The sequence below is a fragment of the Podarcis liolepis genome (genome assembly GCF_965112155.1).
Source record: "Podarcis liolepis genome assembly, chromosome: 1".
In the NCBI taxonomy this organism is placed as follows: domain Eukaryota; kingdom Metazoa; phylum Chordata; class Lepidosauria; order Squamata; family Lacertidae; genus Podarcis; species Podarcis liolepis.
In genome coordinates, this window is record NC_139554.1 from 106,244,156 (window position 1) to 106,263,465 (window position 19,310).

Genomic DNA, 19,310 nt, shown 5'->3' on the forward strand with positions numbered 1-19,310 from the left:
ATTGTGTATTTAAAATAAGAGACATATTACTAGCAAGTGAGGAATATGCAGGGCTGTGTTCAACTAACCCTGCGCAACCTAGCTTCCACCGTCTTCCCTCGCCACCGAAATATGTTCTGGAGGATCAGGAAAACCCCCAGAACAGCACACAAGGGGAGGAAAGGGGAAATTGTGCTGTCAGGCAAGCACAACAATCTTCTTGGGGCAACACTGAATTCCATCCTGAATAATAAAGATGTGTCTTTTAAGATTCTATGAAATGATTCCTTCTTCTGATCCGACGTTACTCTGGGCAGGGTAGATTAATACTATGTGCCACCTATCCATCTAAGGAAATATCTTTGCGTTCCACACAGGGCAGGAAAAAGATTGGGGAGAGTGAAATGACAGAGGGGTCAGCCCTTGTGTGTCCTATGGACTACTAGTAACATGGGAGGGTCAGACTTGAGTAACCAAATTTGTTCTCATGGTCATAACATGCTCATAAAGAAGTTATTATAAGAAGTTGACAAGTTCTGGCTGACCTGGAAACAACACAGGTTGGACATAAGAATAAATGGTAGGACTCATTAAGTGTATAACTGGCTCTCCATCTCCTCACATATTCAGGATGTAGCCTGTGTCTGTTTGACAACAGTAGGATCCTCAAGGACATTTCTGAAACCACACTGTGGCTATTCTGAACCCACTATTACTGCAGTTGGGCCAGAACAACAGGTAACCCTCTTGGTCCCAACAATCCAAGAGGAAGAAGAAGAAGATCTTGGATTTGATATCCCGCTTTATCATTACCCTAAGGAGTCGCAAAGTAGCTAACAATCTCCTTTCCCTTCCTCCCCCACAACAAACACTCTGTGAGGTGAATGAGGCTGAGAGGCTTCAAAGAAGTGTGACTAGCCCAAGGTCAACCAGCAGTTGCATGTGGAGGAGAGGGACGCAAACCCAGTTCATCAGATTACGAGTCCACCACTCTTAATCACTACACCACACTGGCTCTCCAACAACCTGTGCTTAGCAAAAACACTCATGCAGGTGTGAGGGAAGCTCCAACGAGATATAAATTCTGTGTCAACAGCACCTAAACGAAGTCTACTATAACCTATGCCTAGCACTAGTCTTGGGATACTGCAGTGCAGACCTGCCCAACTTGTGTTCCACCAAGCCACACACCGCCTCGGTCATGTACCTCCTGTTTTGCTGTCCCAAGCAAGAAATAAATAACAGGTTTATTGAGGCCCTGATTTCAGGCCGGTGTGTTATAAATTATGTAAGCCTGCTGTAGGCGATTCTCCTTTGCAGTCCCTCAATTCTCAAAATTATACGTCTATTCACTCGTTCTCTTGCACCATAATACTGGTGCAGGAATTAACCCATTGTCCTCTCTGCCTACTGTGTGTCCCTAACAGCCATTCCTCCTCATTTGTTGGGGTCAGAACGTCCACAGAAGGGAACAGCTCTACTTGACTAGACTCTCCACAATGTTTTAGAACCTTGGATTTTATTTAATTGCCCAGAGTATCTAGTGTAGACATTCAGCCACCAACACATGGGGGAGGGGGGAGGCTGCAGGGCAGAAAAGTGCAAGGGGTGGTAGGGCCAAGAGCCTTTTAACTGTAATGTGGCAATAAACTGTTGCTAGCACACACCTCACACTTATTTTAAAAACGTAATTTCCACTTATCTAGGAGGACTTGAGATGAACTATTAAACAAAAAAAGTAATATACATTGCCCTGTACTGTTATAGACCCTATCCTAAATATGTCTATTCGGTAATTATGGGCCTTACTCCCATAGAGTTCAATGAGTCTTACTCTCAAGAAAGTGTCCCTAGGATTGCCACCTTAAAACTTCAATACAGTGCCCACCATCTTAAGTAAATGGTAGCTGTTCTTTTCTAAAGTTAGGTGTTCTCTTCCTCATTTTCATGGGTTCATTATAACAAACCCTCACCCCTCTACTTGCCTGGTTCTGCAGTTTCTGTGGTTACTTCCATCTTACATGTTGCAGGTTATCTTATCCTCCTCCTGTTTTGCTGTCACATCACGGGCACCCTACTAAGCAATGTATTCGCTACAAAATTGTTCTTTTGACCTTTAAATCACTCCCCCCCCCCAAACTATTTAATAGATTTGCTCTCTCCGTACGAACCTGGCTGTTCTCCGAAATCAGCAGATACCAGTCCCTTTTCCATTCCTAAATATTTATTTGTAAGGTTGCATGGAGAGGTTTTTAATAGCTTCACGTTTGGCTGTGGAAGATGCTGTCAGTTACAAGCAGAAAGCATTTCCAACTTGCGGGCCTTTTGAATCTAACCTTAAAAATTATTTCTTTTAGTCAGCATTTCTAAAATGATTGTTTTAGCAATTTTTCCCCCTCCTGTGCTACCAGATCTAATTTTAACTTTACTGATTGTAAAGCACCCCTGGGATGCAGGCATGAAGGTCGCTACTGAAATACAAGATTGCAGAGTATCGTAAAATATTCAGCTTGCGCCGAATAAGGGAAGCTAAATGTTACCCGGCACAATGTTGCCCAAGTGAGACACAGTTAAACACAGCAGCAAAGAATAAATGCCCACCTTTTATCTTAAGACGGCAAAAGACAAATAGCAGCCTCCCTTTTAACCATTCCATACTCTGTCTTGGAGGCAACCCTGTTTCTGACAATCAAAAATAATGAGAAGATAACAGATCTCTTTGAAGGTGCCACCTACACACCCAACATGCACAGACCCACTAAGACACAAAATTTTCTATTTTCCAAGAGCATGATTGATAAATACATGCAGCAAGGGAGTATACTCTGACCCTTTTCTCCCCTGCTCCAGTCTTGAGGAAAATCCCTCTTCTGAAACTAGTATTTGCCGAGGAGTGAGGGGGGAAGAATTGTTCATAGGCTCCAAATATCAGCTATAGAGGAGTGGTCTTCCTCAGTACCAGAGCAGGGGAGGGGAAAAAAGTCAAATTCCTTCCCTATGCCTGTTTTGATCCCATTAATTATCACACCACCACCAAGCTGGTGCAATTTCCACTTTTAAGAATCTGCACAGAGGCTGTGTATACACGATACATTTTATAGCACACCCCCTCTCCCAAGAATCCTGGGGACAGTATTTTACCCTTCACAGAGCTTCAATTCCCAGGACCAATAACAAACCATAGTCCCCAGGATTCTTGGGGGAGGCTATGTGCATTGAATGCATGGTGTGAACACCTTTAGCTGCAAAGCTGCATTTAACGTCGCCTGTAGTTTGTCCCAGGAGTTGCCTTGAGAACAGGCTGCCAGTGGCTATAGGAAATAGTCATTCAAAGAATGGGGCAGGGAGAATGAAGTGTGGAGGGGGCACAGGTAGCAGCTCTGCCCCTGGTATCACATCCCTCCCCCCAGCCTCAAATTTTGCACATTGAGACCCAAGGTCTGAAGTGTGTTGGGTCCAGTGCTATTCATCAATAATATGGGGGCCAGAAGGAGCAGTGAAGAAGCCAAGATCGTGGGTGACACCAAATTATTCAGGTATTGCATATCTTACAAAGTATTCCCAAAGCGTCTCAATAAACTGAGTAAATGGTCAGAAAAATGGCAAATAAGGTTCAGCGTAAGTGATGCAGACTGGAGCAAAAAATCCAGTTTCATATGGTATCAGGACACAAAATAAGGTCATGTTATCAAGGAAGAGGGGCAGAGGCTGTTTTTATTTATTTATTTATTTGGGTAATGTTCAGTTCTGACCTTAGGTTTACAGCCTTATATCCCAATCCAAATGTACAGATTGAGATCCTACCATGAGCACTAGAGGGAACCAACAAACCATAGATTACATTAAGCACATGATTCATGATTTAACAGGATACAAATTTAAAAGGAGAGACCCAAGCCACATGTGGATGCCTCTACCATGCAGATCCTGGGGTCACAGTCATTATTAGAAATTAAGTCCCATTCATTTCAATGAGACTTGCTTCAACACAGTGCAAATAGGATTGTAAAGCCAGGCCCCTGATCTTGCACTTAAATGTCACAGAAACCATCAGATCATAACATTCTTCCCCCAGCCCCCCACCAACAGTTTTCTTTCAGCTAAATGCAACTTCCGAATGAGAACGAAAAAGCACCTTGTTAATTTGTACCAATGGCTGGAAACTGAATTTTGTCAGCAGCAAATGCAGCAAATGAACCATAATAATGATAATATCAAATAGCAACCAGTGTATAATTTCACTTAGAAATGAGGCCACCATTTCCATGTGTGACAATAGTAGGAGTAAAACAAGGGGATAGGTACTACAATGTGGACATTATTGCTGCAATCCTCCAAGGATGAATGATCTGTCAAGAAGAACAAGTCTCAGTGCTTCGTTGCCATTTTTTAATTCTTTCCTACATACGACGCTGATGCTCTAGGAGGTAGATCCCCCTCATTCACCAGCCAGCACCAGGTACACAGTGTTAAAACCTGATACTTCTGACAGTACTGATAATTAGGGATTGGGAGATTCTGTTTCTTGGTCCACTTATTTAATATATAAATGAGCACATGTATTTTATGCAAACCTCATTTTTTTGGAGCGATGCATTTCTTATTTTTTGATTACACATTAAGCAGCCACCCCAGACATGTAACATTTGTACAACACAACATATTGCATCAACTACTATGAGTGAGACTGCCACTACACTGGTACAAAGCACTAGGAGGTGCCATATGATTCAGTTAAAGGTAAAGGGACCCCCTGACCATTAGGTCCAGTCATGACCGACTCTGGGGTTGCGGCGCTCATCTCGCTTTATTGGCCAAGGGAGCTGGTGTATAGCTTCCGGGTCATGTGACCAGCATGACTAAGCCGCTTCTGGCGAACCAGAGCAGCGCACAGAAACGCCGTTTACCTTCCCACTGGAGCGGTACCTATTTATCTACTTGCACTTTGACGTGCTTTCAAACTGCTAGGTTGGCAGGAGCAGGGACCGAGATACGGGAGCTCAGCCTGTTGCGGGGATTCGAACCGCCGACCTTGTGATCGGCAAGTCCTAGGCTCTGTGGTTTAACCCACAGCGCCACCCGCGTCCTATATTATTCAGTTAGGCATGCTTAAAGGCTCATCCACACTTCCACTTGTCTGGTGTCTAGACAGCATGGGCCGGAGTGGTTTCTGTTTGCCATACTGCTTTCCCAGGGGAAAGACAGCTTTTTAGTGCTGAATCAAGTACCCATCTGCAGAAAACCCAGTTGATGTTTGCTCCAATTCAGCAATAAAGATTGGGTTTTCCTGGGGGGAAATGGCAGGACAAGTGGAATTCTGCATGAGCCCCAAATCTGATGGAAACTAATTGGGACATGAAACCCCAAACAATATATTTAAGTTGCACTGATTTCTGGATTGAACCCAACGGGTTTTTTCATTCACACTTCTGTTTATACTTCACCACATGATTCACACTTCTCTAAAAAAAGAATTACCATCGTGTCAGTAACTGAAGAATTACTTACTGTGATCAATGTGGTCAGTTCTGTGGCATCACTGTTTTGCAAGCTGAAAAACAAGAGAAGCGGTAATGTTTCAGTGGAGGTGAAACAATGTTGGATAAACACATCTAATGTAATACGTAGGAATTCCATAAACAATCAGAAGATGACTGCAGCACAATGAATATGCAATAACTAGAACACCTGATCACACACGCAGATACACACACACAAACACTTAAATTAATTGCAGGATAAAGAACGACACCACAAAGGACTGTAGCATAACTACTTCTTTCAATGACCTACAACCCACAAACCAGGCACAGCACTACTATTCCAGCCATTCTTATATTCCAGTCCATTTGTGACAAGCTGTGCTTCTGAAGCACACTCATCCTACGCTGGTCCCACAGGTTGGCATTGCTGGGCACCTGCAGAAGCGCATACCCCAGGAAGGGGGCAACTGCCAACCACTGGAGTCCCACAGGTTGGCATTGCTGGGCACCTGCAGAAGCGCATACCCCAGGAAGGGGCCCACTGGAGTCCCCATGCCTATTCACCTGCCCTCTCCTAGCAACAACAGGAGCAAAGAGCCTCTGCCCACCTTGCCCTCCTCCTCTGGACAGCTGTGCAGACTCAGCACATAGGGAAAGGCATAACAAAGAGACCGCACTAGTGATGTGGTAAGCCTACTCAAGGAGGGGAGCCACTGAGATGCCCAACAGCTATCTCCAATCCAATCCAATCTCTATTACAATCACATATCAACCACCCAACGGCTATGTCAAACCTGGAAACAGCACTGTGCACCTCTCTAGCACTGCACATATGGAAATGCACCTGCTGTGAGCAGCCTCAACACAAGGGCTTCCCATGGACATACAGTTTGCTGCTGTCCAATGCAAGATGCTAGACTAGTTCTTCTTATCTATATAGGGGTCTGTAAAGCAACGGGCCACTGGATGTTTTCAGAAATGGCCAGCGGGGAGGAGAGAGGCCACTGACCTGGCCTCCTGGCAGCAGCCTCACTGCACAGTGAGTGCACTGGAGGGAGTGCTGAATTGCCTCACCTAGGGCTGCCCCCCTCACCACCACCTTGTCTCTGCAGTATCCCAGTTCGTGGAAGGGAAGTTGCAGCACTGTCCCTTCCGTCCAGCCACTCCTGGATGTTCTTGAGGTGAGGAGGTTCAGGAACCACTCTGCAGGTGAGATACATGTGGGCGGGTGTGCATGTGAGAGTTGTGGATGGGATTTGAGGACTAACTGATGATGGGAGTTGTAGTCCAACAGCAGCTGGGGACCTACGTTTGAGAAACATGCCATGAATAGGCATTCGCTCATATGTTACGTCATCTGTACGTCATATGTCACATCATCTATATGGTGGAGGAAAGCAGCTTTACCACACACAGAGAGAAAGGACCATATATGTGACCATATGGACAAGATTACAGGTAGACAACATTTTCTTATTTCTGACATGCGTGGATGGCACAGTGAAAAAGAGCTAGCATGAAACCGGGAAGTGAATCTTGCCCCCTCCACCACTGCAGAAGCAGCTCTTGCTCCTATCTTTAGGAGCCGAAAGGTAAAAATATAGTAGAATGAAGATGGAGTCAACAGGAATTGGGTCTGGCAGAGCCTAATTTAGCAGCCAAAAGGGAGTTCCACAGATGCACCGTAGCATTGGCATCTGATTGGGGGTGGGCAAGGTGGGGGGGGGGGAGTTTGGCCAGCTCTTCTGCCTTTAAGAGCAGCTTAATCTGCACAAATTGGCAGTTGATCCTTTTTTATGGCATGGAAATAAACATTATCGCCAGGCTAATGGCTGCAGATTAGGCCAGTTTTAAGAAAAAGTTGGCAATCCTAATACAGAGGCTTTCTTATTCTCCTTTCAGTTTCCATTGAGACTCCTGCCCAATTGAATCACAAAAACACACACACCTCTCTTCAAGCAGAAAAGGCCTGAGAATTTAATCACCTACTAGCTCTATTTGTCCTGTATCTTCTTCCTGGATTCTGGCAATGAAAAATGTCAACACTGAAGAAGAAACAGTGCTCCCTTTATTCAAAACTGAAACAGCGTTTCCTGGAGTTTTGGAGGTGCTACTACAGCAAGCAATCTACTTTGTCCTCATTAAGCTTAGAATAACCAGCATGCAGCCTTGCAATATATTTATTTATGCTCCATTGAAAGTAGCATCTCAAAAGATTTTCTGAAGGTCATTTTTGAAGTCAAAAGCCTCTACTATTTGAGCAAATTTAACAACATCCATAAGTGAAATGAAAAAAGCCCAACCTTGAAATGAAATATAGTACAATGCTAGCAAGGGACGAATGGCATAACAGAAGAATATTTTAATAAAGCCTACCAGAAAACAGAAAGGACTTTAGAAGCCCATCTGCTCAGAGTGAAATCTTCCCACAGAAATTGAAAGATGCTTCATCTGTCTCACTTACAAGAATAAAGGTGACACCAGAACACTGGAATCGCAAAGCAATGTCATTCCACTAGTGTTGCTAGAAAACATTCTTACTTTCAAATTTTTCAACAGGTGATGTCTGCTACTACCCAAAAAATTATCATCATCCATACTGCATCAACACAGTAGATCATGATGAAATGTTATTCATTCCCTGCTATACAATTCAGAAGCAAAGACTGATAGCCTAGCTTTACTAAGGCCACATATATTTAAAAGTTGACATAAAGATAAATGCTGAAACTTCCTTCTATATACACTGGTGTCTATCGCACTACAGTCAGTATACTTGCGTGATCATGCAATATCATGAAGGGTGGCAAGATGGATGCCTGAAGGTAACTCAACACAGCAATATCCATCACAAATTGTGTTAAGAAGGTTGTGGCTTAGTTCCTTGGCTGTTCTGCAGCCATGTCACCAACACCCAAAGGACTCTCCTCCCTGCAAGAGAGGGGAGTGGTTGTGGGCGGGAGCCTGAACTCCGCCCTGGCAGGGGCCTTAGCTCCTGCCCCACCTTACCTGGCCGGCTGGCGCCCACGCCCACCGGAGGCGGTGCCTCCGAGGGGCGTGTTTAGCGGCTTAATGCTGAGGCGCCAGCTTCGCCTCCCCCTCAGTCCTCGTTGTCCCGCAGCGAGTCGCCCACCCTCCACTCCCATTTAGCTCAGGGTCTAGGTTTTTGGCCTTGCTATGGACCTTAGGTTGGTCTCCCCGGTTGTCTGGGGGGCCTGGTAGGAATTTTTCCATTTGGCATTAGGCTTTTCGGTTTTTTCGCCTACCTCGTAGCAATCGTCACAACTTTTGTGGTATTGGTGGGTAGGTTAGGCATTGGATTCATGTGTTGTGATGTGTCAAGGGCTAGGTGTGGCCATCGCCTATGCTATCTACCATGGGTTATTCCATTAAAGGAATCTGGCGGTCGTGTATTCCGTCCGATGCCTACTTGGCAGGAGGCCATGGCACGACCCTCGGTGACATCAGGGGTGAGCCTATAGTTGGATGAGCATCAACAGGCTCCACCTACTGTTGAATAAACCCACCACCTATAGTCATCCAATGCCTAAGCCAATACCTTTCACTGCTGTAATCAATAAAGTTGTGGCCTTTTCTTGCCCATTAACCTTATACCACGTGTCCATGTGTATTTATTTCACATAGCGGGGTCGGGCCCTCGATCCACAACAACAACCTGTTAGAAACTGACTCTAACCCAAGATCATAAGCTTAATTGGTGTGGGTAGGCTGCTGGACCTAGACCATCTAACAAAACTTTAATACATAAATAAATATGTACAAGCAAGACATCCATACAAAGATAGCAGAAGGAGAAGAAAATATAGTGTAGTCCTGCAGGTGTCTACTTAGAAGTGAATCCCACTGAGTTAAATGAGACATATTCCCTACAGCCTAACTTCTGTATGAAACCGAAATAACTAAAAAGGTATGGCCAAATAAAATAAGCTTTTCACCTGGCCCTGAAAAAGCACCAGATCACCAAGTGAGCACTCCTTTAAGTATGATCCAAAGTTTGGGTACCATTATTGAGAAGGACTGGCAATCTCCACTCACCTCACACCTCTGAAGGTGAAGGGTAGGGAGTCTGCAACAAGGCCCCTGCAGCAAGTCTTCATAACTGGGCAGGACCTCTACGCATATTCATGTGTATGTGCATTAAGCCCCTTCACACAAAAATGTGACCTGTGTGTAGTGTGGCTAATGTGTATTTGTCTGTAGTTTGTGGACTGCAGTTTTCCTGCATGCACTGGTTTGTACTGTGCATATATAGTTTGTGGTCTGGTCTGTGAACAATACTGGACCGTCTTCACCTGTCCAGCTTGTTGGCTCTATACAGGTCTGTACTCCTCTCCTTAGAATGTGTGTTTGCATGTTCTTGTGCATGTATAAAATGGGGGGGGGGGGAGGATGTCGAGGATGCCGGCATCCGCCAAAAGCCAGTTACTTATTCTTTGTCAACAAGAGGCCAGCAGAGACCTATTTTATATTACTGGAATTTGTTCTTTCCTTTTGATAGACTATAGCAGGTTTTTTCTTTTTCTTTTTTGTTCACACCTAAGGTTTGCTGCTCTTGAGAGCTGCTTGCTATACATTGTTAATCACAGCCAAGGGCATTTTACAAATAATGCTGCTCTTCAAAGACAACATGTCCATATTTCACATTTTTAAGAAACTGCTCAGCTATGTTTAGAAATTGATCATTTCCTTGCGCTTTGCCATTGTTTCCAAAGCATGCTGAACACTGCAAGGTCACAAGTTAAAAATGATTGACAAATGACTGCTAACAAATGTCTTCTAAGGCAGAAGTTAAATATATTCCAAGTCTCTCACCATAATTAGTAAAAATCGTCATGCTCTCATTATATTCTTAAAATAACTCTCTTTAGGAGAAGTGATCACACTGGAAAGAGTCTGGTTAAGATTTCAAATGATAAAGATTAAAGCTACATGATATATTTGCATTATGCTCTGCATTATGTATGATAATTTAGAACTTATCCTCATATAGTTTAGCTCATTGTGGCTTTTAGAACTCTCCATGTCTGTATTATTCATTCTTACAAAGGCCATTTTGGCTCAGCAATCGCTTGCTTTGTTCTTTAAGCACTGAGGACTGAACTCGCTAACCACTCTCCTGACTCCACTGTGATTGGTCTGTTGTGGTCCCACTGCTTTACAGTTTGGTCATGGCTGCTGCCTTCATTACATCTCAAGGAAGCAGTGGCCACAAGCCAAACTGAGCATAAGACTTTGCAACCCATGTCGGCAGTGTCGTTTCTGGTGATTTCCCTGTAAAGCAGCTCAAAAACTTCATTTACCCATGAGATTTTGCAAAAGAAGCTCAACAACTTTGGCCAGACCAAAACTCAATAACTTTTCCGTCCGGATTTTCACTTTTTGAAATATGGCAACCCTACTGTAAGTGTACCGCTGTAAGCGTGTAGCATCTTCTCCCATTATTGCTCTTGCTATTGCACATTGAAGGTGTGTCATGTGTACATACCTATGTATTCTGCAGAGTGGTAGAAATTATTTGAACACCTAATTAGCTACATTCTGAGGGCCAAGCTACACATTGCAGCAGCACCTTTGGGGCAGCGAACAGCTTTTGGAAGAGGGAGTTCTTGGGTGAGAAACGAGCACAGGGAATCTGATCTAAATTAGTAATATGTTCCAGATCATGGCCCAACTAGCTTTTCTTCAAAATAAACGTGTCTGGCTTAAGCATGCTTTTTAAAAAACATGAACAGTGTGACATGAAGTGTGGCCCTGAGGCATTTCTTTTCAGAACTGAGAATGGGCATTCAGGCCATTTCCTCTATGCTGAAGACCAAAGCAGATTCTGGAAAATGCACTTAAAAAGTAGTAGCATAGCTAATTGAAAGCTGCTACAGCGCAGTCACTTGGGGGGCTGCTCTGATACTGCTGCCTCTTCATCTCAGAGGAATTAAGCTCTCTTTGGGCACAGGAGAAATAAGTGCTGAGGGAACTTTCTTTCCAGCAGCAGCAAAAGGAGGAGGCAGCAGCAGCAGCAGCAAACAGGTTCCCTGCACACAAAATGAGAGGTTACTCCATATTGCAAGTGCTGACACCTCCTGCTGGGCAGAATTTACTTCTGAGTAATTGTACACAGATTTAAGATGCAGCTATGGCTGTCACCAGGGCCACTGCTGAGTGAGGGGTGTCCATGGGGTCTGAGCCCTGCTATGTATTTATTGCCCTGAGTACTGAATTCCCTCCCCCTACTCCTCTACTTTTTTTGAACATTTTGCAAGAAGAAGGGCTGGACATGCTCCAAGTGCTGTGCCATTGAGACCTTGGATACCCACCATATTAACTTGTTCAGATTCAAATATGTGTCATGGACCTGTGCCCCAAGACTTTTAAGTACACAGCAATGTCCCTGTGTGTTCCTAGAGGCATACATTGATCACATCTCATTTAAACTGAAGAGGCAGATACTGGGATCCTTTGTCTTTTATAAAGGTTGCCTTTGCATAGACAATTATTGGGGGGCAGGGAGCATGGTGCTCAATAACTCTTAGCATCCGTTCCAGCCATGTTGGTTTTCAAGTGCTGAAAAGTAAAGCAAATAAAGTTGGGAATCAATTGACTCCATTCTGTCCATTCTGGAGACTGTTTTGTACTTGGGGGGGAACCAAACCCTACTGGCTAGCCACTCTGAGCCCACAACATAAGAGTGGGATAGAAATCTAATAATTTTTTCTTTAAATAAAATTAATTCCAAATGCTAAGCAACTTGGCTGCAGGTATATAGTGATATGAAACTGAGATATATAGATATTATATGATTCTACAAGGCTCATTTGATGAAAGGTATTATTTAAAAACAAAATACTAACAAGGATTGAGAAACCAAAGGTAGGTGGGCTTTTTAGATTGCTCAATTCATCCCTGTGCCAAAATACTTGCCATAGACTCCATTGCCAATGCAGTTGGCAGCCGTTCCTGTACTAATGCCCAATTGTCCCAAACTGGGATAGTGCCAGCTTTCTTGGGGAACTACTTTGCTGCCCTTATAAATCTCACTGTGCAAAAGTTCTCTTGATATTAGGCCTGAATTTACCTCGCCTTTTGTCCCATTATCTCTGGTCATGCCCCCTCAGACTTCGCTAAACAACTCCACTCCACCCTTCCACTTAACTCTTAAAAGAGAAAGGGCAATGGAACCCACTTATGCTCTCAATGCCTTTGAAAACATAGACTGCGTGCTCCAAAGAAGAGCATTTGTATAGCAGCATGTCTGAGCTCACAGCTGCAAAGAAGGCTGCAGGAGGCGCATGGCAGTAAAGCCATCTGTAACCGAGCAAGGGCAGTCTGTTCAATTAGGAGACATGAGAGGGGGAATTATATGCTAGTGCAGCATTTCTGTCATGGATATTTTCTACGGACAGCTGGGTATAGGCAAGACATTCAAATCTGCTTTAGCAGACTAATAAGAAAAAAGCAAGTAGTAAGGTCGAAAACAAGAGCGTCTTTTTTCCACTGTGACCAAATTATTCTATTTTTTCCCCCTGGCATAGTTACCAATAACTATGCTAGAAATTGCACCTTGAGAAAAGCTTGTAACGGGAACTATCTATACTGTAACTGTGCTCCACAAATGCAAAATGTGGGCAATTCCATTAAAATGTTATGAATGACCCCAAACTCAATACATGAGTGAAGGCTGACTGTCAGGCGCATGAGATTCATCCATATATATCTAGCAAGTTCTTCTTGTTACAAGGATGAGGAAACATTCTACCTCCACCGGTCCTTGAGTTATTTCTATAGTGGGCACTGGATCCATTCTGAGCTCATTCCAGAAACACCTGCAATAGAGAGGCAGTGCAGCCCAGGTTGTCCCTAACATCTCTGCTCCTGTCTTCTGCATCTGGGGACCTTTGGCACATCAATGGAAATGTGATAGTCTCCTCCCCTTTGCATGCCAGAGACCTTATTGTAGACAAAATGAGACTTGGCACAGCCTGGGAGGAGCTCCCCTTTGCCACTCTAGGCAACCTCTTTTAAAATGTTGGTTGCCTTGCTCAGATGTTACACCTGAACAAGGAATATCTGCACCCACTGTCCCTACACCTGCTGGCTCCACCCACTCCACTCTTGCTCATTCCATGCTGAGCAGAAAGGACTGAATGGGGCTTCTAAACACATTCATCTGAACATGTTTCGAATCCTTCTTGCCATCAGGAACCCTGATAATCCAGAGTTCCTGATCATCGGGAAGCTTCTAAGAGCATTCAGTTGAACGTGGTTAGAAGCCCCCTTCAGACCTTGCAAGTCAAGGTAGGTTCAGGGGTGGGTTAGGCGGAAACTGGGAAACTGGGAGTAGGGCTGGAATACACAGCCCAATACATTGGTATTATATGCCCTGAAGAGGGGCTAGAGTTGGAAGGGACCTTGGTAGTCATCTAGTCAACAACCCCGCTCAATGTAGGTTCTGCAATGCAACTACAGCATCCCTGACAGATGGTGGTCCAACCTCACCTCAAACACCTCCATCTCCCCAAGCAGTCTGCTCCACTTCCCCACTTGCCAAGGATGGTGTCAAGCAGGTGGCGATATCATAACCTCCCAATATTTTAAAAAGAGAATAGTGGCACTTATACATGTGGACCTGTGCAGGGGCACCTAGCAGCCTCAATATATATGAATAATGACAACCAGCCAAGTGCTTTGGGGCATATGCATAACAACATATTTCCTTCACCACCAATGGCCTATTCACCCACAGATGGGGTTAGGATCTGGCCAAAGAGCATGATTCGGGCACCCAGCCAGCCTATCCGCCTACCTTTTAGTTTAAATTTATTTAGATTAAGCAATATCCTTCAGGACTAGACGTATGAGAATTACACTTCTGCATGGCAATTTCAAAATGAACATAATCTGCAACTGCCATCTAGAACTCAGCAATTCTTTATCTCACTATTTCTTGAAACAATCCCATAAAATATTTTCAGTATTATTATCCACATATTGCAAAAGCACAGCTGAATCTGAAAGCGGGTAGCTTGCTACCCAGTACGCTTCAGTCATGAATTCAGGACTTTGGACTCCTGGTTCACAGCTTCATCTTTGACCCACTACATTTTAAATTACTAACATGCTAGATAACCACACACCAGCATGTTTTTATGGCCCTTCTGAACCGGAGGCTTTATGCTCCAGATCATTTATTTAAAATATGGCAATGAGATACAACCTCTTGTTCGGAATCACAACATTCCCCTTTATAATGCAAGGTGGCTTCTGTCTTTGAAGCCCTTTCAACTCAAGAGCCATGTGATGTGCTTTGGGGTGCAAAGTCCAATCAGTACATCCCACCTGTAGATCGGGAAAGCTCTGCATGCAGAAGAGCAGACATTACAGGGCTTTTTCTGCAGTGGCACCTTAGTTATGGAACACCTCCCCTTGGAGATTTGTTCTAGCCCCTATCCTACACATTTTTGGTTGGGTTGTCAAGGCTATGCTGTTTTGCCGGGCTTTTGAGCTGACATGATAGTTGTGTGGCATTTTTTTCAACTGACGTGTGTTTCCTGCTGTTGTATTGCTTTTTCAGCTATATTTTATCAGTGCTTGCAGCTTGGTTTGAATGATGGCTTGGGGGCCTTTGGGCAGAAGCATTTTATTTGTTTAAAATAAATAAAATGTGGACCATGCTCTGACCCCAATATAAGGCTGCTTCACTCTATACTTACGTCTTCCTGCTGTCATGACTAATTGTGCCCTCAGTTCAAGGGTGGGGAACCTGTGGTCCTCTAGATGAGGTTGGGACTCTCAACTCCCATCAGAAAGAGCCAGGATTCACACGCCTCCTGCTGAATGCTGATTTCTCTCTTGCTCCTTCTTTTATCCCTGCCCAGCGTGCAGATGTTCTACTTTCCTACTCCAATTTTAATACTATAGCTGCTGGTGGAACAATCCACTTCCCTGACATACTAGGAATGCCTTTGTGCAAATCTCTGAAGGAGGGGCTTATAGCCACTTACCTGTGAGGCAGACTCACTTAAATCAATGGGACTTCCTTCTGAGCAAAAATGCACAGGTTTGCACAGGCATCTGAAGAAGTGTGCATGCACACGAAAGCTCATACCAATAACAAACTTAGTTGGTCTCTAAGGTGATACTGGAAGGATTTTTTTATTTTTATTTTTAGACTATGGCAGACCAACATGGCTACCTACCTGTAACTAGGTTTGCACTGTAAAGCTTCCTCCATGTGCAATGAACAATGGGACTTAATGGAACATAAATTAGGACAAAAGCAACTATGTCCACAAGTTGTAATACAGTGGTGCCTCGCAAGACGAAATTAATTCGTTCCGCAAGTCTCTTCGTCTTGCGAGTTTTTCGTCTTGCGATGCACGGTTTCCCATAGGAATGCATTGAAAATCAATTAATGCGTTCCTAGGTAAACCGCCTTCAGACCAGGTCCGGGGACAGTCTGTCCCCGGACCTCTTCTGAAGGCTGGGGGGGGGGGAACAAGGGCTTTTCTTCCCACCCCCAGCATTTTAAAAAACCCTGGGACAGCGGAGGACTTCTCCGCTGTCCGGGGCGATCTTAAAATGCTGGCGGGCGGCATTTTAAAATCGCCCCGGACAGCGGAGGACTTCTCCGCTGTCCGGGGCGATTTAAAAGCCCCTGGGAAGGCAGGCGGGGGGACAAAGACTTTCGCCCCCTGCCCGCCTTCAGAAGGTGTCCCCGCCCCCCCTCCCCACTTCGGAACAGCTTTCCGAAGTGGGGCGGCTGGGGCAGGTGTCCCCGCCCCCCTCCCCACTTCGGAAAAGCTTTCCGGAGTGGGGCGGCTGGGGCAGCTGTCCCCGCCCCCCCCCCGCCCCACTTCGGAACAGCTTTCCGAAGTGGGGCGGCTGGGGCAGGTGTCCCCGCCCCCCTCCCCACTTCGGAAAAGCTTTCCGAAGTGGGGCGGCTGGGGCAGCTGTCCCCGCCCCCCTCCCCACTTCGGAAAAGCTTTCCGAAGTGGGGCGGCTGGGGCAGGTGTCCCCGCCCCCCTCCCCACTTCGGAAAAGCTTTCCGAAGTGGGGCGGCTGGGGCAGGTGTCCCCGCCCCCCCGCCCCACTTCGGAAGAGCTTTCCGAAGTGGGGCGGCTGGGGCAGCTGTCCCCGCCCCCCCTCCCCACTTCGGAAAAGCTTTCCGAAGTGGGGCGGCTGGGGCAGGTGTCCCCGCCCCCCCCCCACTTCGGAAGAGCTTTCCGAAGTGGGGCGGCTGGGGCAGCTGTCCCCGCCCCCCCTCCCCACTTCGGAAAAGCTTTCCGAAGTGGGGCGGCTGGGGCAGGTGTCCCCGCCCCCCTCCCCACTTCGGAAAAGCTTTCCGAAGTGGGGCGGCTGGGGCAGGTGTCCCTGCCCCCCCGCCCCACTTCGGAACAGCTTTCCGAAGTGGGGCGGCTGGGGCAGCTGTCCCCGCCCCCCTCCCCACTTCGGAAAAGCTTTCCGAAGTGGGGCGGCTGGGGCAGGTGTCCCCGCCCCACTTCGGAACAGCTTTCCGAAGTGGGGCGGATGGGGCAGGTGTCCCCGCCCCCCCTTCGGAACAACGTTTTAAAATGCTGGGGTCGGGAGCCAAGCGCTGCCGACCCCCAGCATTTTAAAATCTCCCCGGGACACGGGGAGATTTTAAAATGCTGGGGGTCGGCAGCGCTTGGCTCCCGACCCCCAGCATTTTAAAACCTCCCCGGGACACGGGGAGATTTTAAAATGCTGGGGGTCGGCAGCGCTTCGCTCCCGACCCCCAGCATTTTAAAACCTTCCCGGGACACGGGGAGATTTTAAAATGCTGGGGGTCGGCAGCGCTTCGCTCCCGACCCCCAGCATTTTAAAATCTCCCCGGGACAGAGACTTCTCTGCTGTCCCTTGGAGATTTTAAAATGCTGGGGGTCGGCAGCGAACGCTTCGCTCCCGCCCGCCAGCATTTTAAGATCGCTGAGGGGGGAAGGCGGGGGGAAGGCAGGCGGGGGGGGGGAGCAAAGACTTTTGCCCCCCGCCGGCCTTCAGAAGAGGTCCTCTTCTGAAGGCCGGCTGTGGGCAAAAGTCTTTGCTCCCGACCGCCAGCATTTCCCTATAGGCTTTCGTCTTGCGATGCAAGCCCATAGGGAAATTCGTCTTGCGAAGCGCCTCCAAAACAGAAAACCCTTTCGTCTTGCGGGTTTTCCGTCTTGCGAGGCATTCGTCTTGCGGGGTACCACTGTACTTGTGAGACAGTTTAGCTTGCTTTCTGCTTCACACCCACCCAGTTGCCAATTTGCCACCTAAGTTATTGGACTTTATATACACTCCAACTAACTGAAGCCTAGGATGTGACATTAAGAAAAATTAACTAGTTGGTTCAAAATGTGACTGCAGTCCCCTCCAAAATTCAACATTAACTTCTCTAATACTGCTCGTCTGAAGATCTCTCACCTTGACACTCCCCTTTCTAGATAAAGTTGTATCTTTTAGGTAATGGGCTTACTGAAGTTTGCAGTACTGCTATAACCCATAAAAGTCAATAGCCACAGCAGAGCATCCCAGTGACTGTATATTTATGGGGGTCCTGGTGACAAAATAAACTGTAAAGAGACAACCCTGAGTAGCTGGTGCATATCGTCAAGAACAAAGACAAGCAAACCCAGCTTTATGCTCACAGTATGGACCACACTATGTCAAAATTATTTTTTAAAAAATGTGTTTTGTTTATTCTTAATCACCAAGGTATTCATTCCTTGCTGAAGATTCACACACATGCAGTTTTAAGTCAAAATTACTTCCAGCAATTTGGTGAAGAGGGCATACAGCAGCAGCGTTTATTCACCATTGGGGGGGAAATGTGTTTGCTTTCTGCTTTCCCTCCACAAAGATCTCTGAAGTAAGGGCAAGCATAGCTATGCTTTAACTTTTATGACATCATAAGCAGTATAATGCCAAACACAGCCCTCTGTGCCATTTGCTGTTTTTGTTTAAATCCCACAAAATATGTATTATCCCTCACCAAGGTACCTTTTTAGAACATGTGGAGGCCAACATTTTAGAAATATTTTACGGCCTTTCCAGATAATATATACTTCACACAATAAATGCTCCGTTGTTATTCATTTGTTGAGCCAGATGTCTTTTCTCAAGGTAGCACTTCTCTTTTGTGTTTTTATTTCTCAAAACTGAAATACGCTGTGTTTTTGTCACCAGGAAAATTCAATTCTTTCTCCCAGAGAGCGCATTAATTCAAATAACGAGCGCTATATATAGGAAGGATGTGGTTTCTGAAGTCCTACAGGTACTTACGGAGTAGTGCCTATGTCATTATTAATGATGAATGACAATATCTCCTGGGTCATTTACATTAAAATAAAATTCTTTAGAGGCTGACTCCTCTGATGTACCACTCAAACGCATGAGTGTTAATGCATCCCATATAACCCTCTTAATAAAAAAAATTAGCAAGCAGCAGCAGTTCAGCCCCACCTCGACTTCCATCCACAATAGTAATGTTTTGCTAGTCATGAATGTATCTCCCTCCTTTTGTTCTCTGAAGGTTGATGAATCACCCCCTGCAGCAACAATTATACCATCTGCAGCGACACCAGGGCCAGGCCACGATGTTTTGCTTCCTGAGGCAAAGGGTAACATGGCACCTCCTCCATTCTATGCATGCACAAAAGCCAGCCCGACTAGCAGCTGAATCTTATTTCAAAACAGGTTATGAGGCAGATCATCCACCACACCTGAAAGCAGGTGGGGTAGCTCAAGAGTGCACAACACAATGCACAAAGCACCAGGGATGGGAAAGAAATTCGATTCAGTTCGCCTTTACAGGCACACCTACCTAATTCACAC

The 19,310-nt window shown here is 45.7% G+C and overlaps 1 protein-coding gene across 9 annotated transcripts in view; it reads right to left on the reverse strand.

Moving 5' to 3' along the window:
* Window positions 1-19,310, reverse strand: part of BAZ2B (bromodomain adjacent to zinc finger domain 2B) — a 192,019-nt gene that overhangs the window by 133,755 nt on the left and 38,954 nt on the right. For all 9 annotated transcript variants that reach the window (XM_083492845.1, XM_083492830.1, XM_083492832.1 and 6 more), the window contains one exon: window positions 5,488-5,530. The gene's annotated coding sequence lies outside the window, so the exon portion shown is untranslated. The remainder of the gene's footprint in view (window positions 1-5,487; window positions 5,531-19,310) is intronic.